Below are 24,589 nucleotides of genomic sequence, written 5' to 3'. Positions count from 1 at the left end.
ACTGAAGTAGACTGGAGTGGAATGGAGAGGAATGGAATGGAATCGGACGTAAAGGAATGGAATGATGTGGAGTGGAGTGGGGAGGAGTGGAGTGCAGTGGAACGGAGCGGAATGTAATGGGATGGAGTGGAGTGGAGTGCAGTGGAGTGGAGTGGAGTGCAGTGCAGTGGAGCAGAGAGGAGTGGAATGGAGTGGAATGGAACTGGATTTAAAGGAATGTACTGGAGCGGAGTGGAGTGGAGTGGAAAGGAGTGGAATGGAATGGAATTGAATGTAATGGAAAGGAAAGGAATGGAATGGAATGCAATGGAATTTAATGCAATAGAATGCTGTTCAATAGAAAGTTGACATGTAATGTGAGCTGAGATTGTGCCTAAGCACTCCAGCCTGTTTGACAGTGATATCCTGTCGAAAGAAAGGAATGGAATGCAATGGAGTGAAATGGAATGGAATGGAGTGGAGTGGAGTAGAATGGAGTGGAATGCAGAGGAATAGAGTGGAATGGAATGGAGTGGAGTGGAGTGGAATGAAATAGAATGAAATGGAATGGGATGGAATGGAATGCAATGGAATGAAGAACAGAAATGTGAGCTGAGATTGTATCACTGCACTCCAGCCTTAGTGACGGAGTGAGATTCTGAGGAAACAAAGGAATGGATTTGAAAGGAGTGGAATGGAATGGAATGTAGTGCAGTGGAGTGGAGTGGAATGGAGTGGAGTGGAGTGGAATAGAGAGGAGTGCACTGGAATGGGGTGGAGTGTAGTGGAAGGGAAGAGAATGCAATGGAATGTAGTGGAGTGGAATGGAGTGGAGTGCAGTGGAGTGGAATGGAATGGAGTGGAGAGGAGTGGAATGCAGTGGAATGGAGTGGAAGGGAATAGAATGGAATGGAATTCAGTGGAGTGGAATTGAGTGGATTAGAATGGAGAGGAGTGGAATGAATTGAAGTGGAATGGATTGCCTTGGAATGGAAAGGAATGGAATGGAGTGGAGGAGAGTGGAGGTGAGTGGAGTGGCATGGAATAGAATGGAGTGGCACGGAATGGAATGGAGTGAAATGGAATCCAGTGGATTGGAACGAACTGTTGTGGAGTGGAATGGAGTGGAGTGGAGTGGATTGGAATGGAGTGTAGTGGAGTGGAATGGAGTGGAGTGGAGTGGAATGGAGAGGAGTAGAGTGGAATGGAAAGAATGCAATGGAACGAAGTGGTGTGGATTGGATTGCAGTGAAATGGAGTACAGTGGAATCTAATGGAGTGGAGTGGAGTCGAGTGGAATGGAATGGAATAGAATGGAATGGAATGGCATGGAATGTAGTGGAGTAGAGTGGAGTGGAATGGAAGGGAGTTGAGTGGAATGGAGTGGAAAGGAATGGAGTGGATTGGATTGGAATGGACTGAAACGGAGACGAATGGAATGAAGTGGAACGGAATTGACTGCAATGGAATTGAATGCAGTGGAATGGAGAGGAGTGGAGTGGAATGGAGTGGAAATGAATGGAATGGAGTGGAATGGAAGGGAATGGAGATAAGTGGATTTGAATTGACTGAAGTGGATTGGAGTGGAGTGGAGTGGAGTGGAGTGGGATGGAATGCAATGCAGTGGAATGGAATGCAGTGGAGTGGAATGGAATGGAATAAATTGGAATGGAGTGGAGTGGAGAGGAATGGAGTGGAGTGGAGTGTAATGGAGGGGAGTAAAGAGGAACAGAATGGAATGGAATGGAAAGGAGGGAAGTGCAATTCTATGGAGTGGAGCAGACATGAATGGAATGGAGTGGAGTTGAGTGATGTGGAGTCGAGCGGAAAGGAATGGAATGGAATGCAGTGGAGTGGAATGGTGTGGAGTGGAGAGGAATGTAATGGAATGTAATGGAGTGGAATTAAATGGAGTGGATTGGAATGCAGTGGAATGGAATGGAGTGGAATGGAGTGGAGTGGAATGGAGTGGGTTAGAGAGGAGTGGAGTGGAATGGAATGGAAGGGAATGGAAAGGAATGGAGTGGAATGGAATGGAATGGAGTGGAATGAAATTGAATGGAATGGAATGGAGTGCAGTGGAGTGGAGGGGAGTGGAATAAAATGGAGTACAGTGCAGTGGAATTGAGTGGAGTGGAGGGGAGTGGAATAAAACGGAGTACAGTGCCGTGGAATGGAGTGGAGTGGAGGGGAGTGGAATAAAATGGAGTACAGTGCAGTGGAATGGAGTGGACTGGAGTGGAGTGGATTGGAGTGGAGTAGATTGAAATGGAATGGAAAGGAATGGAGTGGAGTGGAATGGTGTGGAGTGGGGTGGAAAGGAATGGAACAGAATGGAATAGAGAGGAATGGAATGTCATGTAGTGTAGTGGAGTGAAGTGGAAACGAATGGAATTGAATGGAATGGAATGGAGTGGAGTGGAATGGAGTAGAATGGAGTGGAGTGGAGTGGAATGCAGTGGAGTAGACTGTAGAGTAATGGAGTGTAGTGGAATGGAATGGAATGGAATGGAATGGAATGGAAGCTGAGATTGTGCTACTGTGCTCCAGGCTATGTGACAGAGAGAGATACTAATGAAAAAAAGGAATGGAATGGAATAAAATGGAGTGGACTGCATTGGAACGGAGTGGAATGAAGTGGAGTGGCGTGGAATGGAGAGAACTGGAATGGGATGGAACAGAATGGAATGGATTGATTTGGAGCAGAGTGAGGTGGAGTGGAATACAGTGCAATGGAGATGAATGCAACGGGATGGCGTGAAATGGAGTGGAGTGGAATGCAGTGGAGTGTAGAGTGTAAAGGAGAGGAATGCAGTTGGATGTAACGGAATGTAGTGGAGTGGAGTGGAGTGGAGTGGAATGGAATGAAATGGAACAGAGTAGAGCCGAGCGAGCTGAATGGAGTGGAACAGAAAGGAATGGAATGGAATGCAATGGGAGCTGAGATTGTGCCACTGTGCTCCAGGCTGGGAGACAGAGTGAGATACTCTCGAAAGAAAGGAAAATAAGGCAATGGAGTAAAATGGAATGGAATGGAGTAAAGTGGATTAGAGTGAAGTGGAATAGAACGGAATGGAATGGAATGGAATGCAGTGGATTGGAGTGAAGTGGACTGGAGTGGAATGGAGAGAAATGGAATGGGATGGAATGGAATGGAATGAACCGGAGTTGATTGAGGAAGAGAGGATTCCAGTGGAATGGAGCGGAATGGAAGAGAACGAGTGGAATGGAGAGGAGAGGACTGCAGCAGAGTGAAGAGGAGTGGAATGGAGTGGAATGGATTCGGATGTAATGGAATGTAGTAGAGTGGAGTAGAGTTGAGTGGAACAGAGGGGAATAGTACAGAATTGAAAGAAATGGAATGGAACGGAGTGGAATGGAATGGAATTGAAAGGAAGGGAGTAGAATGGAATGGAGTGGAGTGGAGTGGAATGGAATGGAATGGAGTGGAGTGGAATGATATGGAGTGGAATGGAATGGAGTGGGATGGAGTGGAATGGAGTGGAATGGGGTGGAATTCAATGGAGAGACTGGAGTGGAAAGGAATTGTACGGAGTGGAGTAAAATGCAATGGAATGGAATGGAGTCGAGTGGAGTGGAGTGGAATGGAGTGGAGTGGACTGGAATGGAGTGGAATGGAGTGGAATGGAGTTGAATGGAACGAAATGGAATGGCATGGAATGGAGTGGAATGGAGTGGAATGGCGTGAAATACATTGGAGTCTAGTTAAACGTAATGGAATGGAATGGAATGGAATGGATTGGAGAGGGAAAGATTGGAGTGGAGTGGAGTGGAATAGAATGGAGTGAAGTGGAATGGAGTGAAGACGAATGGAGTGGAATGGAAAGGAATGCAGTGGAATTCAATGGAACGGAATGGCATGGATTGGAAACGGAGTGGAGTGGAGTAGAATGGATTGGAAAGGAATGCAATGGAGTGGAGTGGAGTGGTTTGGAAAGGAATGGCATGGAATGGAGTGGAGTGGAATGGACGGGAATGGAATGGAGTGGAATGAAGTGGAGTGGAGAGGATTGGAATGGAGTGGAACGGTCTGAAAGGAGTGGAATGGAATGGAATGGAATGCAATGGAGTAGATTGGAATGAAGTGGAAAGGCATGGAATGGAGAAAATTAGAGTAGAATGGAGTGGAGTGGCGTGGAATGGAAGGGAGTGGAGTGGCGTTGACAGGAGTGGATTGGAATGTAGTGGATGGAGTAGAGTGGAAGGGAGTGGAATTATATGGAATGGAATGGATTGGATTGGAGTGGAAGAGAGTTGAGTGGAGTTGAATGTAGAGGAATTGAAAGAAGTGGAAAGGAGTGGAGTGGAGTGGATTAGAGTGGATTGGAATGGAATAGAGTGGAGTGGAATGGTGTGGAAATGAATGGAAGGGAAGGGAGAGCAGAGGAACTGAATGGAATGGAATGTAGTGGGGTGGAGAGGAGTGGAGTAGACTGGAGTGGAGTGGAATCGAATGGTGTGTACTGGAGTGGAATGTATTGGAGCGGAGGGTAATGGACAGGAATTGAGTGGAGTGGAATGGAGTGAAATAGATCGGAATGGCATGGAATTGAATGGAATGGAGTGGAGAGGAATTGAGTGGAGTGGAGTCGATTGGAGTGGTGAGGAATGGAATGGAGCAGCATGGAGTGGAGCACAATGGAATTCAATGGAGTGGATTGGAAAGATGTGGAGTGGAGTGACGATGAGTGAAGTGGAATGGAATGGAGTGGAGTAGAGTGGAGTGGAGAGCAGAGGAGTCACATGGAATGGAATGGAATGGAAAGCAATGGAAGGTGAGATTGTGCCACTGCTCTCCAGGGTGAGTGACAGAGTGTGATACTCTCGAAAGAAAAGAATGGAATGGAATGCAGTGGAATGGAATGGAATGCAATGCAGTGCATTGGACTGGAGTGGAGTGAAGTGAAGTGGATTGGAATGGAATTGAGAGGAATGGAATGGGACGGAATGGAATGGAATGAAGTGGACTGGAGTGGGGTGGATTTGAGTGCAATGGAATGGAGCAGAATGGAATCGGATGGACTGGAATGGAGTAGAGTGGAGTGCAGTGGAGTGGAAAGGAGTGCAATGGAGTGGAATGGAATCGGAAGTAATGGAATGCAGTGGAGTAGAGTGGAGTAGAGTGGAAGGGAACTGAACAGAAAGGAGGAAAGCGGAGTGGAATGGAACGGAACGGGAGGTGAGATGGCGCCACTGCACTCCAGGCTGGGTGACTGAGTGAGATATTCTCTAAATAAAGGAATGGAATGGAATGCAGTAGAACGGAATGGAATGGAATGGAGTGGAGTGGAGTGGAATACAGTGAAGAGGAACGGAGTGAAATGGAGAGGAAAGGAATGGGATGGAAGGGAAATGAATGAATTGTAGTGGAGTGTGGTGGAAAGCATTGCAGTGGAACGGAGCAGAGTGGAATGGAAAGGAGTGGAATGGAGTGGAGTGGAGTGCACTGGAGAGGAGAGGATTGGAATGGACTGGAATGGAATTGGATGTAATGGAACGTAGAGGTGTGGAGTGGAACGGAGTGGACAAGAGTGGAATGGAATGGAATGGAATGGAATGGAAAGGAATGGAGTGGAATGGAATGGAATGGAATGGAATGGAATGGAATGGAATGGAATGGAATGGAATGAAATGGAGTGCAGTGGAGTGAAATGGAGTGGAATGGAGTGGAGTGGAGTGGAGTGGAGTGGAATGTGATGGAATGGAGAGGAGGGGAATGGAGCAGAATGAAATGGAGTGCAGTGGAATGGAGTGTAGTGGAATGGAATCAAAATGAGTGGAATGGAACTGAGTGCAACAGACTGGAATGGAGTGGACTGTAGTGGAATTTAGTGGAATGGACTGGAATGGAGTGTAATGGAATGGATTTGAGAGGAATGGAATGGAATGGAGTGGAATGGAATGGTGTGGAATGGAATGGAATAGAGTGGAATGAAATGGAGTGGAGTGGAGTGAAATGGATTGAAGTGGAATGGAATGGGTTGGAGTGTAAAGGAATGGAGTGGAGGGGATTAGAGTGAAGTGGAATGAAATGGATTTGAGTAGAGTGAAGTTTTGGTGAGTGGCATGGAAGGGATTGGAATAGAATGGAAAGGAGTGGAGTGGAATGGAATGGAATGGAATTCTATGGAATTCAATGGAATGGAATGAAATGGAGTAGAGTGGAGAGGAATGTATTGGAGTGGAGTGGAATGGAATGGAGTGGAGTGGAGAGGAGTGGAAAGGAATGGAGTGGATGGAAAGGAGTGGAGTGGAGTTGAATGGTATGGAGTGGTGTGGAGTGGAGTGGAATAGAGTGGAAAGGAATGCAGTGGAATGGAGTGGTGTGGAGAAGAGTGGAGTGGAGTGAAATGGAGTGGAATGGAGTGGAGTGGAGTGGAGTGGAGTGGAATGGAGTGGAGTGGAGTGGAATGGAGTGGAATGGAGTGGAGTGGAGTGGAGTGGAATGGAGTGGAAAGGAGTGGAGTGGAGTGAAGTGGTGAGAAGTGGAATAGGGTGGATTGGAGTTTACAGGAGGGGATTGGAATGGATTGGCGTGGAATGGAATTGAAAGAAATGGAATGGTGTGGAGTGGAGTGGAGAGGAGAGGAATGGAATTAAATGAAATGGAATGGAGTGGAGTGGAGACGAATGGAAAGGAGTGGAAGGGAGTGGAGAGGACTGAAAAGGAGTGGAGTTCAGTGGAGTGGTGAGGATAGGAGTGGAGTGGAGTGGGGTTGAGTGGAGAGAAGTTAAGTGGGGTGTAGTGGAATTTACTGGTGTCGAAAATAATGGAAAGGAGTGGAATGGAATTGAGTAGAGTGGAATGGAACAGAGTGGAGTGGATTGGAATGCAATGGAATGGAGTGGTAGTGCAGTGCAGTAAAGAGGAATGGAGTGGTGTGCAATGGAGTGTAGTGGAGTGGAATGGAGTGGATTGTATTGGATCGGAGTGCAGAGGAGTGGCACGGAATGGGATGGAATGGATTGAAGAGGAGTGGAATGGAGTGGAGTGGAGGGGAATGGTGTGGAAATGAAAGAAACGGAATGGAGTGGAGTGGAGTGAAATGGAACAGAGTGGAGTGGAATGGTGTGGAATGGAATTGACTGGAAAGGAGTGGAATAGAATGGAATGGAAAGTAGTGGAATGGAGAGGAGTGGAGAGGGGTGCAGTGGAGAGGATTGTTGTGTTGTGGAGAGGGGTTGAGTGGAGAGAAGTGGAGTGGGGTGTAGTGGAGTTTACAGAAGTGGAAGGTAATGGAATGGAATGGAATGGAATGGAATGGAATGGAATAGAGTGGAATGAAAAGGAGTGTAGTGAAGTGGAATGGAATGGAGTTCAGTGGAGTGGAGTAAAGAGGAACGGAGTGGAGTGGAATAGAGTGTAGTGGAGTGCAATGGAGTGGAGTGGAATGGAGTGGAGTGTATTGGAGTGGAGTGCAGAGGTGTGGCATGGAAAGGTATGGAATGGATTGTAGTGGAGTGGAAAGGAGAGCAGTGGAGTGTAATGGCGTGGAATGGAAAGGAGTGGAGTGGAATGCAGTGAAGTGGAATGGAATGGCATGGAGTGGAATGATGTGGAATGGAATGGCATGGAGTGGAATGATGTGGAATGGAAGGTAGTGGAGTGGAGTGGAATGGAATGGAATGGAATGGAATGTAGTGGAATGGAGAGGAGTGGAGTGGAGTGGAGGGGAATGGAGTGGAGTAGAGTGAAATGCAATGGAGTGTAGTGGAGGGGAATGTAGTGGAGTTGAGTGGAGTGGTGTGGAGTGGAGTGGAATGTAATGTAATGGAATGGAATGGAGTGGAGGGGAATGGAGTGGAGGGGAATGGAGTGAAGTGGACTGGAGCACAGTGGAGTGGAGTGGAATAGAATGGAGTGGAGGAGAGTGGTGTGGAATGTACTGCAGGGGAGTCAAAAGGAGTGGAGTGAAGTCGAGTGCAGTGGAAAGGATTAGAGAGCATTGGAGTGGAGTGATGTGGAATGGAATGGAATGGAGTGGAGTGGAATGCAGAGGAGTGGCATGGAATGGTATGGAATGGAATGGATTGGAGTGGAATGGAGGGAGTAGAATAGACGGCCGTGCAATGGACTGGAGTGGAATAGAGTGCCATGAAATTGAATTGAATGGAATGGATTGGAATGAAGTGGAGTAGAATGAAATGGTATGGAATGGAGTGGAGTGGAGTGGGGTTTATTGGATAGAAGTTAAGTGGCGTGGAGTGGATTTTACTGGAGTGGAAATTAAAGGAATGCAGTGGTATAGAGTGGAATGGAATGCAGTTGAGTGGAGTAGAATGGAATGGAGTGGACTGGAGTGGAATAAAGAGGAGTGGACTGGAGTGGAATAAAGAGGAGTGGAGTGGAGTGGAATGGACTGGAGTGGAATGGAATAGAATGGAATGGAGTGGCATTGAGTACAGAGGACTGGAATGGAGTGGAATGGAGTGGAGAATAATGGAGTTGAGTGGAATGGAACGGAATGGAATGGAATGAAGTAGAGTGGAATGGAAGGGAGTTGAGTTCAGTGGAGTGGGGTGGAGTGGGGTGGACTTGAGTGCAGTGGAATGGAGCTGAATGGAATGGGATGGAGTGGAATGGAGTGGAATGGAATGGAATGGAGTGGAGAGCAGTGCAATGGAATGAAATGACATGGATTGGAGTGGAACGGAATGGAGTGGAGTGGAGTGAAATATACTGGAATGGAGTAAGATGGAATTGAATGCAATGGAATGATGAAAAGAAATGTGAACTGAGATGGTGACACTGCAATCCAGCATTTGTGACAGAGTGAGATCCTGTGGACAGAAAGGAAATGAGTGGATTGGAATTGATGGAATGGAGTGGAGTGGAATGAAAAGGAACAGACTGGAGAGGAGAGGTGTGGAGTGCAGTGGAGTGGAGTAGGGTTGAGTGGAGAGAAGTTAAGCATGGTGGAGTGGAGTTTACAGGAGTAAAAAGTAATGGAATGGAGTGGAATGGAATGGAAAAGAGTGGAAAGGAATGTAGTGGAGTGGAGTGGTATGGAATGGATTGAACTGGAGTGGAGAAAAGAGGAATGGAGTGGAGAGGAATGGAGTGTATTGGAGTGGAATGGAGTGCAATGTATTCGAGTGGCGTGCAGAGGAGTGGCATGGAATGGAATTGAATGGATTGTAGTGGAGTGCAATGGAGTATAGTGGAATGGAATGGGATGGAATGGAATGGGATGGAATGGAATGGAGTGGAGTGGAATGGAATAGAATGGAATGGAGTGGAATGGAGTGGAGACAAATGGAGTGTAGTAAAATGGAATGGAACGGAATGGAATGGAATGGAGCAGAGTGGAATGGAAGGGAGTGTAGTGGAGTGGTGTGGAGTGGAGTGCAAAGGAATGGAGCTGAAATTAATGCGATGGAGTGGAAAGGATTAGAATGGAATGGATTGTAGTGGAATGCAGTGAAATGGAATAGAATGAAGTGTAGTGGAGTTGAATGGAGTGTGGTGGAGTGGAATGGAGTAGAATGAAATGGAAAGGAATGCAATGGAATGGACTGGAAAGGAATGCAATAGAATGGAATGGAATGGAATAGAATGGAATGGAACAGAATGGAATGGAATGCAATGGAATGGAGTGGAATGCAATGGAATGGAATGGAATGGAATGGAATGGAATGGAATGCAATGGAATGGAATGGAATGGAATGGAATGGAATGCAATGGAGTACACTGGAATGGAGAGGAGTGGAATGGAGTAGAGAGGAATGGAATGGAGAGGAGTGGAATGGAATGGAATGGAATGGAATGGAATGGAATCAAATGGAGTGGCATGGAGTGGAGAGGAGTGGAATGGAATGGAATGAAACGGAATGGAATGTAGTGGAGAGGAGTGGAATGGAGTGGGGTGTAGTGGAATGAAGTGGAATGTAGTGGAATGCAGTGGAGGGGAGTGGAATGGAATGTAGTGGAATAGAGAGGAGTGGAGTGGAATGGAGTGGAGTAGAGTGAAAAGCAATGGAGTCTAGTGGAGGGGAAATGAGTGGAGTGGAGTGGAGTGGTGTGAAGTGGGGTGGAGTGGAATGTAATGCAATGGAATGGAATGGAGGGGAAAGGAGTGGAGTGGAATGGAGCAGAGTGGAGTGGAGTAGAATAGAATGGAGTGGAGGAGAGTGGTGTGGAATGTACTGGAGTGGAGAGAAAAGGAGTGGAGTGAAGTCGAGTGGAGTGGAAAGGATTGGAGTGCAGTGGAGTGGAGTGAAGTGGAATGGAAAGGAATGGAGTGGAGTGGAATGCAGAGGAGTGGCATGGAATGGTATGGAATGGAAATAATAGAAGTGGAATGGAGGTAGTAGAATGGACTGCCGTGCAATGGACTGGAGTGGAATAGAGTGGCATGGAATTGAATGGAATGGAATGGAGTGGAGTGGAATGAAATAGAATGGAATGGAGTGGGGTGGAGTGGAATGGAGCGGAGTGGGGTTGAGTAGATAGAAGTTAAGTGGGGTGGAGTGCATATTAGTGGGGTCGAAAGTAAAGGAATGGAGTGGAAAGGAATGGAATAGAGTGGAATGGAATGGAGTGGACTGGAGTGGAATAAAGAGGAATGGAGTGGAGTGGAATGAATTGGAGTGGAATGCAAGAGAATGAAACGGAGTGGACTTGAGTGGAGAGGACTGGAATGGAGTGAAATGGAATGGAGAGGAATGGAGTGGAGTGGAATGGAATGGAATGGAATGGAATAGAGTGGAATGTAAGGGAGTGGAGTTCAGTGGAGTGGAATGGAGAGGAGTGGACTTGAATGCAGTGGAATGGAGCTGAATGGAATGGGATGGAGTGGTATGGAGTGGAATGGAATGGAGTGGAATGGAGTGGAGTGCAGTGTAATAGAATTGAATGACATGGATTGGAGTGGAAAGGAGTGGAATGGAGTGGAGTGGAGTGAAATATAATGGAATGGATTCAGATGGAACTGAATGCAATGGAATGCTGAAAAGAAATGTGAAATGAGATGGTGACACTGCAATCCAGCATTTGTGACAGAGTGAGATCCTGTGGACAGAAAGGAAATGAATGGAATTGAATTGATGGAATGGAATGGAATGGAGTGGAGTGGAATGAAATGGAATGGAATGGAGTGGAGAGGAGTGGAGTGGAGTAGAGTTGAGTGGAGAGAAGTTAAGTGTGGTGGAGTAGAGTTTACAGGAGTCAAAAGTAATGGAATGGAGTGGAATGGAATAGAACAGAGTGGAAAGGAATGTAGTGGAGTGGAGTGCTATGGAATGGATTGGACTGGAGTGGAGTAAAGAGGAATGGAGTGTAGAGGAATGGAGTGTATTGGAGTGGAACGGAGTGGATTGTATTGGAGTGGCGTGCAGAGGAGTGGCATGGAATGGAATTGAATGGATTGTGGTAGAGTGGAATGGAGTGGAGTTGAATGGAATGGGATGGAATGGAATGGAATGCAGTGGAATGGAATAGAATGGAATGGAGTGGAGTGGAGTGGAGAAGACTGGAATGGAGTGGAATGGAGTGCAATGGATTGGAGACAAATGGAGTGGAGTATAATGGAATGGAATGGAATGGAATGTAGTAGAGTGGAATGGAAGGGAGTAGAGTGGAGTGGAGTGGGGTGGAGTGGAGTGCACAGGAATGGAGCTGAATGTAAAGCGATGGAGTGGAAAGGAGAGGAATGGAATGGAATGGAGTGGAATGCAGTGGAATGGAATGGAATGAAGTGTAGTGGAGTGGAATGGAGTGTGGTGGAGGGGAATGGAGTAGAATGGAATGGAATGGAATGGAATGGAATGGAGGACAGTGGAATGGAAAGGAGTGGAAAGGAGTAGAGAGGAACGGAATGGAATGGAGTGGAATGGAATGGAGTGGAGAGGAGTGGAATGGAATGGAATGGAATGGAATGCAATGGAATGGAGAGGAGAGGAGTGGAATGGAGTGTAGTGTAGTGGAATGTAGTGGAGTGTAGTGGAATGTAGTGGAGTGGAGAGGAATGGAATTGAAAGGAATGGAAAGTAGTGGATTGGAGAGGAGGGGAGTGGACTGCAGTGGAATGGAGTGGAGTGGAGTGAAATGCAATGGAGTGTAGTGGAGGGGAATGTAGTGGAGTGGAGTGGAGTGGTGTGGATTTGGTGGAGTGGGATGTAATGGAATGGAATGGGATGGAATGGAGGGGAATGGAGTGGAGTGGAATGGACAGAGTGGAGTGGAGTGGAATAGAATGGAGTGGAGGAGAGTGGAGTGGAATGTACTGGAGTGGAGTGAAAAGGAGTGGAGTGAAGTCGAGTGGAGTGGAAAGGATTGGAGTGCAGTGGAGTGGAGTGAAGTGGAATGGAATGGAATGGAGTGGAGTTGAATGCAGAGGTGTGGCATGGAATGGTATGGAATGGAATGGATTGGAGGGGAATGGAGGGAGTAGAATGGAATGGAATGGAATGGAATGGAATGGAATGAAATGGAATGGAATGGAATGGAATGGAATGGAATGGAATGGAATGAAATGGAATGGAATGGAATGGAATGGAGTGCAGTGGAATGGAGAGGAGTGGAATGGAGTGCAGTGGAATGGAGAGGAGTGGAATGGAGTAGATAGGAAAGGAATGGAATGGAGTGGAATGGAATGGAATGGAATGGAATGCAATGGAGAGGAGTGGAATGGAATGGAATGGAATGGAAAGGAAGGGAGAGGAGTGGAATGCAGTGGAGTGCAGTGGAATTTAGTGGAGTATAGTGGAATGTAGTGGAGTGGAGTGAAATGAAATGGAATGGAATGGAATGCAGTGGATTGGTGTGGAGTGGAGTGGATTGGAGTGGAGTGGAGAGGAGTAGAGTGGAGTGGAGTGCAATAAAATGGAATGAATGGTATGCAGTGAAGTGGAGTGGAGTGGAACGGAGAGGAATGGAATCGAGTGGAATCGAATGGAGTGGAGTGTTGTGGAATGAAATGGACTGGAGTGGAGTAAAATGGAATGGAGTACAGTGGAATGAAGTGGAATGCAATGGAGTGTAGTAGAATGGAGTGGAAAGGGATGGAGCGGAATACAGGGGAATGGAGTGGAATGGAGTGGAGTGGAATGGAATGGCGTGGAATGGACTGGAATGGAGTGGAATTGAATGGAATGGAATGGAGTGGAATTGAATGGAATGGAATAGAGTGGAGTGGAGTGGGAAGTAGTGGAATGTAGTGAGGGAAACGAGTGGCATGTAATGGAATGGCATTTAATGGAGTGGGGTTGAGTAGAATGCAGTGGAGTGTATTGGAGTGGAGTGCAGAGGGGCTGCATGGAATGGAATGGATTGTAGTGGAGTGGAATGGAGTGCAGTGGAGTGTAATGGCGTGGAATGGAAAGGGATGGAGTGGAATGGAGTGGAGTGGAATGGAGTGGAGTGGAATGGAATGGCATGGAGTGGAATGTTGTGGATTGAAATGGAGTGGAGTGGAATGGAATGGAATGGAATATAGTGGAATGGAGAGGATGGAGTGGAGTGGAGTGGAATGTAGTGGAGTGGAGTGAAATGCAGTGGAGTGAAGTGGGGGGGAATGTAGTGAAGTGGAGTGGTGTGGAGTGGGTTGGAGTGGAATGTAATGGAATGGAACGGAATGGAGAGGAGGGGTATGGAGTGGAGTGGACTGGAGAAGAGTGGAGTGGAGTGGAATAGAATGGAGTGGTGGAGAGTGGTGTGGAATGTACTGGAGTGGAGTGAAAAGGAGTGGAGTGAAGTTGAGTGAGGTTGAAAGGATTGGAGTGCAGTGGAGTGGAGTGAGGTGGAATGGAATGGAATGGAGTGGAGTGGAATGTAAAGGAGTGGCATGGAATGGTATGGAATGGAAGGGATTGGAGTGGAATAGAGGGAGTAGAATGGACTGCCGTGTAATGGACTGGAGTGGAATAGAGTGGCGTGGAATTGAATGGAATGGAATGGAATGGAATGAAATGGAGTGGAGTGGAATGAAATGGAATGGAATGGTGTGGAGTGGAATGGAGTGGAGTGTGGTTGAGGGGAAAGAATTTAAGTGGGGTGAAGTGGATTTTACTGGAGTCGAAAGTAAAGGAAACGAGTGGAATGTAATGGAACAGAGTAGAATGGAATGGAGTGGAGTGGAAAGGAATGGAGTGGACTGGAGTGGAGTAAAGAGGAATGGAGTGGAGTGGAATGGAATAGAAGGGAATGGAGGGGAGTTGAGTGGAGAGGAATGGAATGGAGTGGAATGGAGTGGAGAGGAATGGAGTGGAGTGGAATGGAATGGAATGGAATTGAATTGAACGGAATGGAATGGAATGGAGTAGAGTGGAATGTAAGGGAGTGGAGTTCAGTGGAGTGGACTGGAGTGGGGTGGACTTGAGTGCAGTGGAAAGGAGCTGAATGGAATGGGATGGAGTGTAATGGAGTGCAAAGGAATGGAATGGAGTGGAATGGAGTGGAGTTCAGTGTAATGGAATGCAATGACATGGATTGGAGTGGAAGGGAAAGGAATGGAGTGGAGTGGAGTGAAATATAATGGAATTGAATAAGATGGAACTGAATGCAATGGAATGCTGCAAAGGAATGTGAGCTGAGATGGTGATACTGCATTCCAGCATTTGTGACAGAGTGAGATCCAGAGGACAGAAAGGAAATGAATGGAATGGAATTGATGGAATGGAATGGAATGGAGTGGAGTGGAAAGAAATGGAATGTAATGGAGTGGAGAGGAGTGGAGTGGAGTAGGATTGAGTGGAGAGAAGTTAAGTGTGGTGGAGAAGAGTTTACTGAGTCGAAAGTAATGGAATGGAGTGGAATGGAATGGAAAAGAGTAGAGAGGACTGTAGTGGAGTGGAGTGGTATGGAATGGATTGGACTGGAGTGGAGTAAAGAGGAAAGGATTGGAGAGGAATGGAGTGTATTGGAGTGGAATGGAGTGGAGTGTATTCGAGTGGCATGCAGAGGAGTGGCATGGAATGGAATTGAATGGATTATAGTGGAGTGGAATGGAGTAGAGTGGAATGGAATGGGATAGAAAGGAATGGAGTGGAGTGGAGAGGACTGTAATGGAGTGGAATGGAGTGGAATGGAGTGGAGACAAATGGAGTGGAGTATAACGGAATGGAATGGAATGGAGTAGAGTGGAATGGAATGAAGTGCAGTGGAATGGAGTGGGGTGGAGTGGAGTGCAGAGGAATGGAGCTGAATGTAATGCGATGGAGTGGAAAGGAGTGGAATGGAATGGAATGGAGTGGAATGCAGTGGAATGGAATGGAATGAAGTGGAATGGAGTGGAAAGGAGTCTGGTGGAGTGGAATGGAGAAGATCGGAATGGAATGGAATGGAGTGCAGTGGAATGGAGAGGAGTGGAATGGAGTAGAGAGGAATGGAATGGAGTGGAGTGGAATGGAATGGAATGGAATGGAATGGAGTGGAGTGGAATGGAATGGAATGGAATGGAATGGAATGGAATGGAATGGAATGAAACGGAATGGAATGGAATGGAATGGAATGGAGTGGAGAGGAGTGGAATGGAATGGAATGGAATGGATTGGAGTAGCATGGAATGGAATGGAGTGGAGATCAGTGGAATGGAGTGGAGTGCAGTGGAATGCAGTGGAGTGGATTGAAATGGAATGGAATGGAATGGAGTCGAGTGGTATGGAGTGGAATGGATTGGTGTGGAGAGGACTGGAGAGGAGTAGAGTGCAGTGGAGAGCAATAAAATGGAATGAATGATATGGAGTGGAGTGGAATGGAGTGGAGTGGAGTGGAACGGAGAAGAATGGATTGGAGTGGAATGGAATGGAGTGGAGTAGACTGAAGTTGAGTGGAGTGGAGTGAAATGAAATGGAGTAGAGTGGAGTGGAGTGAAATGAAATGGAGTGGAATGGAATGGTGTGAAATACAAGGGAATGGAGTGGAATGGGGTAGAGTGGAGTAGAATGGCGTGGAATGGACTGGAATAGAGTGGTATTGAATGGAATGGAATGGAGTGGAGTGGAGTGGGAAGTACAGGAATGTAGTGAGGGAAATGAGTGGAGTGGAATGGAATGGCATTGAATGGTGTGGGCATGAGTGGAATGGAGTGGAGTGCCTAGGAAAGGAGAGATATAGAATGGAATGGAATGGAATGGAGTGGAAAGGCGCGGAATGGAGTGGAAAGGATTGGAATGGAGTGGAATGGAATGGAATGGAACGGACTGGAGTGGACTGAAATGGAATGGAACGGAGTGGAGTGGAGTGGAATGGATTTAGTGGAATCGAGTGGCATGAAATGTAATGGAGTGGAGTGGACTGGACTGGAATAGAGTGAAATGCAGTTGAATGGAGAGGAATATAGTGGAGTGGAACGGAGTGTAATAGAATGGAATGGAATTGAGTAGAGAGGAATGGAAGGGAGTGGAGTGCAATGGAAGGGAGTGGAGTGGATTGGAATGGTGTGGAGTGGAGTGGAATGGAATGGAGTGGATTGTAGTGGAATGGAATTGAATAGAGTGGAATGCAATGGTAAGGAGTGGAATGGAATGGAATGGAGTGGAATGGAATGGAGTGGATTGCAGTGGAGTGGACTAGAATGGAGTGAAATGGAGTGGAATGGAGTGGAATGCAGTGGAGTGGAATGGAGTGGAATTGAATGGAATGGAATGTAGTAGACTGGAATGGAAGGGAGTAGAGTGGAGTGCAGTGGAGTGGGGTGGAGTGGAGTCCAGTGGAATGGGGCAGAATGGAAGGGGACGGAGTGGAATGGAGTGGAATGGAATGGAATGTAGTCGAAGGGAGTGGAATGGCAAGGAATGGAGTGGAATGGAAAGTAATGGAGTTTAGTGGAGTGGAATTGATTGTGGTGGGGTTGATTGGTGTTGAATGGAATGGAAAGGAATGGAATTCAGTGGACTGGAATGGAGTGGACTGGCATGGAGTACAGAGAAATGCAATGGAATGGAGTGGAATTGAATGGAATGGATTGGAGTGGAAAGGAGTGGAATGGAGTGGATTGGATTGGAATGGGGTGGGGTTGAGTGGAATGGAATGGAGTGGAGTGGTATGGAGTGGAGTGGAATGCAGTGGAGTGGACTGAAGTGGAGTGGAATGAAATGGAATGGAATGGAATGGAGTGGAGTGGAATGGAGTGGAGTGGAGTGGGATGGAGTGGAGTCCAGTGGAATGGAACAGAATGAAAGGGGACGGAGTGGAATGTAGTGGAATGGAATGGAGTGTAGTCGAAGGGAGTGGAATGGCATGGAATGGAGTGGAATGGAGTGGAGTGGAATGGAATGGAGTGGAGTTTAGTGTAGTGGAATTGAGTGTGGTGGGGTTGATTGGTGTTGAATGGAATGGAAAGGAATGGAATTCAGTGGACTGGAATGGAGTGGACTGGCATGGAGCACAGAGAAATGGAATGGAATGGAGGGGAATTGAGTGGAATTGATTGGAGTGGAGAGGAGTGGAATGGAGTGGATTGGATTGGAATGGGGTGGAGTGCAGTGGAATGCAATGAAGTGGAGTGGTATGTAGTGCAGTGGAATGCAGTGGAGTGGAGTGAAGTGGAGTGGAATGAAATGGAATGGAATGGAATAGAGTGGAGTGGAATGCAGTGGAGTGGAGGGGAATGGAGAGGAATGGAATGAAATGTAGCGGACTGGAGTTGAGTTTCATGGAGTGGCATGTAATGGATTGGAATGGAATGGAGTGGAGTTGAAAGGAGTGGAGTGGAATGGAGTGGAGTGGAATGGAATGGAATGGAATGGAGTGCAGTGGATGTTAGTGGAATGGAGTGGATTGGATTTTAGTGGAATGGAGTGGAGTGGAGAGGAATGTAGTGGAGTGGAGTGGAATGGAGTGTATTGGAGTGGAGAGGAGTGGAATAGAATGGAGTGGAAAGGAATGGAAAGGAGAAGATTCGAGTGGAATTGTATGGAATTTAGTGGAGTGAAGTGGAATGAAGTGGAATGGAAAGGAGTGCAATGGAGTGGAGTGGAGTAAAACGGAATGAAGTGGAGTGGAATAGTGTGGAAAGGAATGGACTGGAAAGGAGTGTAATGGAATGGAATGGAATGTAGTGGAATGGAGAGGAGTGGAGAATAGTGGAGTGGAGTGCAAAGGAGGTGAGTGGAGTGGAATGGAGTGGAGTGGAGTGGAATGCACTGGAGTGTAGTGGAGGGAAATGGGGTGGAATGGAGTGGAGTGGAGTGGATTGGAGTGAAATGGAAAGGAATGAAACGGAATGGAATGGATTGGAGTGGATTTGAGTGGAGAGGAGTGGAGTGGGGTGGAGTGGACTGGAATAGAATGGAGTGGAGAAGAGTGTTGTGGAGTAGAGTGGAGTGGAGTGGAATGGAGTGGAGTGGTGTTGAGTGGAGTGGAAAGGAGTGGAATGGAGTGAAGTGGAATGGAATAGAATTGAGTCTACTGGAGAGCAGAGGAATGGCATGGAATGGTATGCATTGGAATGGACTGGAGTGGAAAGAAATGGAATGGAATGGATTGGAGTGGAGTGGAATGCAGTGGAGTGGAGGGGACTTGAATGAAGTGGAATGCAATGGAATGGAATGGAAAGAAATGGAATAGAATGAAATGAAATGGAATAGAATGGGTAGGAGTGGAGTGGAGTGGAGTGGAGTGGAATGCACTAGAATGCAATGGAATTGAATGGAATAAAATGGAATGGAATGGATAGGAGTGGAGTAGGACGGAGTGGAGTGGAGTGGAATGGAATGGAATGGAATGGAATGGAGTGGAGTGGAATGGAATGGAATGGAGGGGAGTGTAGTGTACTAGAATGGAATGGAGTAGAGTCGATTGGAGTGGAGTGGAGTGGAATGGAATGGAATGAAATGGAGTGAGGGGAATGGAGTGGAGTGGGGTGGAATGGAGTGAATGGAATAGAGCGGAAAGGAATGGAGTGAAATGCAATGGAATGAAGTGGAATAGCTTGGAATGTAGTGGATTGGAATGGAATGGAATTGAATGGAATGGAATGAAGTGTAATGGAGTGGAGTGGAATGGAGAGGAATAGAATGGGATGGAATAGAATGGAATGAAGTGGAGTGGAGTGGGGAGGAGTGGAGTGGAATGGAGCGGAATGGAATGGAATGGAGTGTAATGGATTGGAGTGGAGTGCTGTGGAGAGAAGAGGAGTGGAATGGAGTGGAATTTAGTAGGATGTAATGGAATGTGGTGGACTGGATTGGAGTGGAGTGGAACGGAGTGGAATTGAATGGAATTGAATGGAAAGGAATGGAATGGAGTTTAGTGGAGTGGAGGGGAGTGGAATGGAGTGGAATGGAATGTAATGGCATGGAATGGAATCTGAGATTCTGCCACTGCTCTCCAGGCTGTGTGACAGAGTGAGATACCCTCAAAAGAAAGGACTGAAATGGAATGCAATGGAATGGAATGGAATGGAACGGAATGGAATGGAGTGTACTCGAGTCGAATGGAGTGAAGTTGATTCGAGTGGAATGGAGATGAGTGGAATTGGATGGAATGGATTGGAATGAAGCGGAGTGGAGAGGGGTAGAGTGGAGTGCAGTGCAATGGAGTGGAATGGAATGGGACGGAGTGGAATAGAGTAGAGTGGTGTGCTGTGGAGTAGAGAGGAGTGGAATGGAGTGGCCTGGAACAGGATGTAATGGAATGAAGTGGAGTGGAGTAGAGCAGAGTGGAATGGAATGGAATTGAATGGAGGGGAATGGATTGGAGTGGAATGGAATAGAATGGAATGGACCAGTGTTGAATGGAGTGGAATGTAATGGAGTGGAAAGTAGTGAAGTGCAGTGGAATGGCACGGAATGGCATAGAGTGGGATGGAATACAATGGAGTACAGAGGAATGGAATTGAATTGTATAGAGTGGAGTGGAGTTGAGTGGAATAGAATGGAGTGTAGAGGAGTGGAGTGGACTGCAATGGAATGGAATCGAATTGAGTGAAATTGAGTGGAGTGGAGTGGAGAGGAGTGTAATGTAATTAAATTGAACGGAATGGAATGGAGTGGAGTTTAGTGGAGTGGAGTGGCGTGGACTGGAATGGAGTTTAGTGGAGTGGAGTGGAATGGAATGTAATAGCATGGAATGGAATGGAGTGGAATCTGAGACTCTGCCACTGCTCTCCAGGCTGTGTGACAGAGTGAGATACTCTCAAAAGAAAGGACTGAAATGGAATGCAATGGAATGGAATGGAATGGAGTGTACTCGAGTCGGATGGAGTGAAGTGGAGTGGAGTGGAATGGAGAGGAATGGAATTGGATGGAATGGATTGGAATGAAGCGGAGTGGAGAGGGGTTGAGTGTAGTGCAGTGCAATGCAGTGGAATGGAATGGGACGGAGTGGAATGGAGTAGAGTGGTGTGCCGTTGAGTAGAGAGGAGTGGAATGGAGTGGCCTGAAACAGGATGTAATGGAATGAAGTGGAGTGGAGTGGAGCAGAGTAGAATGGAATGTAATTGAATGGAGTGGAATGGATTGGAGTGGAATGGAATAGAATGGAATGGACCAATGTTGAATAGACTGGAATGGAATGGAGTGGAAAGCAGTGAAGTGCAGTGGAATGGAATGGAATGGCATAGAGTGGAACGGAATAAAATGGAGTACAGTGGAATGGAATTTAATTGTATAGAGTGGAGTGGAGTTGAGTGGAATGGAATGGAGTGTAGAGGAGTGGAGTGCAGTGCAATAGAATGGAATTGAATTGAATGGAATGGAGTAGAATGTTGTGGAATGGAGTGGAATGGAGTGGAGTGGAGTGAAGTGGAATGGAGTGGAGTGGATTGGAATGGCGTGGATTGGAGTGGAAAGGAATGAAATAGAATGTAGTGTAATGGAATGGAATGGAATGTTATGGAACCTGAGAGTGTGCCACTGCACTCCAGGCTGTGTGACATAGTGATATTCTCTTGAAAGAAAGAATGGAATGGAATGCAGTGGAATGGAATGGAATGCAGTGTACTGGAGATGAGTGGAGTGGAGTGAACTGCAGTGGAGAGGAAAGGACTCGAATGAAATGGGACATAAAGGAATGGAATGAACTGGAGTGGAGTGGGGTGTAGTGGAGTGCCGTGGAATCGAGCAAAATGGAATGGAACGGAGTGAAATGGAATGGAGTGGAGTGCAGTGGAGTGGAGAGCAGTGCAATGGTTTGTACTGAAATCGGATATAATGGAATGCGGTGGAGTGGAATAGAATGAAAGTGAAGGGAACGGAGCGGAGAAGAGTGGAGTGGAACAGAACGGAAAAAACAGCAGCTGAGATTGTGCAACCTCGCTCCAGACTGGGTGACAGAGTTAGATACTATCAAAAGAAAGGAATAGAAGGGAAAACAGTGGAATAGAGTGGAATGGAATGGTTTGGAGAGGAGTGGAGTGGAGTGAAGTGGAGTTTAGTGGAATAGAGAGGAATGGAATGGAATGGTATGGAATGAAGTGGAGTGGAGTGGGATGAAGTGGATTGCAGAGAAATGGAGTGGAATGCAATGGGATGGAGCAGACGTGAGTGGAGTGGAGTGCAGTGGAGTGGAGAGGATTGTAAAAAAGTGGAAAGGCATCGTATGTAAAGGAATGTATTGAAGTGGAGTTGAGTGGAGTGGAAGAGAGTGGAATCGTATGGAATTGAATGGAATAGAGCAGAATGGAATGGAGTGGAGTGGAGAGGACTGGAATGGAGTGGAAAGGAATGCAGTGGAGTGGAGAGGAATGGAATGGAATGGAGTGGAGTGGAATGGAATGGAGAGGAATTGAGTGGGAGTGGAGTGGAGTGGAGTGGAATGGAATGGAATACAGTGGAGTTTAATGGAATGGCATGGAATTGAGTGGACTGAAGTGGAGTAGTGTGGAGTAGAGTGGAATGGAGTGGAGTGAACTGGAGTGAAATGGAATAGAAGGGAGTGGAATATAATGGAAGGCAGTGGAATGGAATGGAATTGAAAGGAGTAGAGTGGAGTGGAACGGAGTGCAGTTGGTTGGAATGGAATGGAGTGGAGTGGAATGGAATGCAATAGAATGGATTGGAGTGGAGGGGAGTGGAGTGGAGTGGAGTGGAAGGGAGTGGAGTGGAGAGTAGTGCGGTGGAATGGAATGGAATTGAATGGAATGGAAAAGAATGGAGTGGAGTGGGATGGAGTGGAGTGGAGTAGAATGGAATGGAATGGAAGAGAGCAGAACGCGATGGAGTGGACTGGAGTGGAGTGGCATGGAATGGAATGGAAAGGAGTGGACTGGCATGGAGTGGAATGGAATGGAGTGGAACTGAGTGGAATGGAGTGCATTGGAGAGGAGAGGAATGGAGTGGCATGGAAAGGAATGGAGTGAAATGGAATGGAATGGAATACAATGGAGTGGAGTGGAGTGCAGTGGAATGGAATGGAGTGGAATGGAACGGAGTGAAGTGGAATGGACTGGGGTGGAGTCAATTGGAGTGCAATGTAATAAAACGGGGTGGAGTGGAGTGGAGTTTGGCGGTGTGGCAATGAATGGATTGGAATACATTGAAGTGGAATGGAGTGGAGTGCAGTGGAATGGAATGGCATTGAATGGAGTGGAATGCAATGGAATAGACAGGAGTGGAATGCAATGTAATGGAGTGGAGTGGAGTGGAGTGGGATGGACTGGAATGGAGTGGAATGGAAAGGAGTCGAATGGAATGGAATGGAATGGAATGGAGTGGAGCAGAGTGGAATGGAAAGGAACGGAATGGAATGGAGTGGAGTGGAAAGGAGTGGGGTGGAGTGTTCTGCAGTGGAGTGAAATGGAATGGAGATGAGTGGAGTGCAAAGGGGTGCAGTTGGGTGGAATGCAACGGAATGGAATGGAGTGTGGCGGAATGGAGTGGAGTTCGGGGGAATGGTGTTTAATGGACTTGAGTGGAGTACAGTGGAATGTTGTGGAATGGAAAGGAGTGGAATGAAATGGAATCGAATGGAGTGGAGAGGAATGCAAAGGAATGGAACAGAATGGAGCATAGTGGACTGAAGTGGAGTGGAGTGGAATGGAATGGAATGCAATGGAGAGGAGTGGACTGTAATAGAATGGAATGGATTGGTGTGGAACGGAGTGGACTTTAATGGAGTGGAATTCAACGGAGTGGACTGGAGTGGAGGGGAGAGGAGTGGAATGGAATGGACTGGAATGTAGTGGAGTGGAGTGGAATGGAGAGGAATGGGATGGAATGGAATGGATTGGAATGATGAGGAGTGGAATGGTGTGAAGGGGATTGCAGTGGAATGTAGCGGGACGGAATAGGATGGAGTGGAACGGACGGGAGTGTAGTACAGTTGAGTTTAGGTAATAGTAATGGAGTGGCATGGAATTGGATATAGTGGAATGTAGTGTAGTGAAATTGAGTGGAATGAAGAGGAAAATAATGGAATAGAATGGAATGGAGTGGAATGGAAAGATGGAATGGAGTGGAGTAGAGTGGAATGGAGTGGAATGAAATGCAGTGGAGTGGCGTGGAGAGAAATGGTATGGAATGGAATGGAATGAATGGAGTGGAGCGGAGTGTAATAGAGTGGAGTGGAATGGAGTGGAATGGAATGGAATGGAGTGGAGTGGAATGGAGTGGCATGGAGTAGAATGGAGTGGAAAGGAATGGAGTGCAGTGGAATGTAGGGAAATTGAATGCAGTGGAGTGAAAAGGATTGCAATGGAATGGAGTGGAGTGGAGTGCACAGGAAAGGAATGGAATGGAGCGGAGTGGAGTGGGTTTGAATTGAGTGGAATGGAGTGGAATTGAGGAGAGTGGAGTGGAATAGATTGGAATAGAGTGGAGTTGAGTGGAGAAGAATGGAATGGCTTGGAATGGAATGCAGTGGAATGGATTCGAGTGGAGTGGAATGCAATAGAGTGGAGTGGAGTGGAATGGATTGCAGTGCAGTGGAAAGGAATGGAGTGGTATGGAGTGGAGTAGAATGTAATGGAGTGGATTGGAATGGAATGGAATGGAATGGAATTTAGTGGAGGGGAGTGGAGTGGACCGGAATGGAGTGGAGTGGCATGGACTGGAGTGGAATTGAATGGAATGGAATGGAATGTACTGCAGTGAAGTGGAATGAAGTGGAGTGGAGTGGAATGGAGAGGAGTGGAATGTAATGGAATGGAATAGAGTGGAGTGGATTGGAATGGAGTGCAGTGGAGTGTAAGGGAGTTGAAGGTAATGGAAAGGAGTGGAGTGGAGTGCAATGCAATGTAGTGGAGTGGAGTGAGAGTGGCATGGAATGGAATGGAATAGAATGGAGTGGATTGGAATGGAGTGGAATGCAGTGGAATGGAATGGAATGGAATGGAGGGGAGTGGAGTGGAAAGGAGTGGATTTTAATGGAGTGGAGTGGAGTGGAATGGAATGGAATGGAATGGAGTGCAGTGGAATGGAGTGGAGTGGAATGGATTGGCGTGGAATGGAATGGAATGGAATACAGTGGAGTGGAATGGAGTAGAGTGGAATGAAATGTAGTTGAACACAAGGTAAAGGTATGGAGTGGAGTAAAATGGACTGTAGTGGAGTGGAGTGGAATGGAGTGGAGTGGAGTGGCATGGAATGGAATGGAATGGAGTGGAGTGGAATAGATTGGAGTCGAATGGAGTGGATTGTATTGGTGTGGAGTGGAGTGGAACTGAATGGAGAAGAGTTCAGAGGAGTAGATTGAAGTGGAGTGCAGAGG

The sequence above is a fragment of the Pongo pygmaeus genome, chromosome 17 (genome assembly GCF_028885625.2).
Source record: "Pongo pygmaeus isolate AG05252 chromosome 17, NHGRI_mPonPyg2-v2.0_pri, whole genome shotgun sequence".
NCBI classification, from domain to species: domain Eukaryota; kingdom Metazoa; phylum Chordata; class Mammalia; order Primates; family Hominidae; genus Pongo; species Pongo pygmaeus.
Note: the sequence above shows the minus strand (reverse complement) of the source record.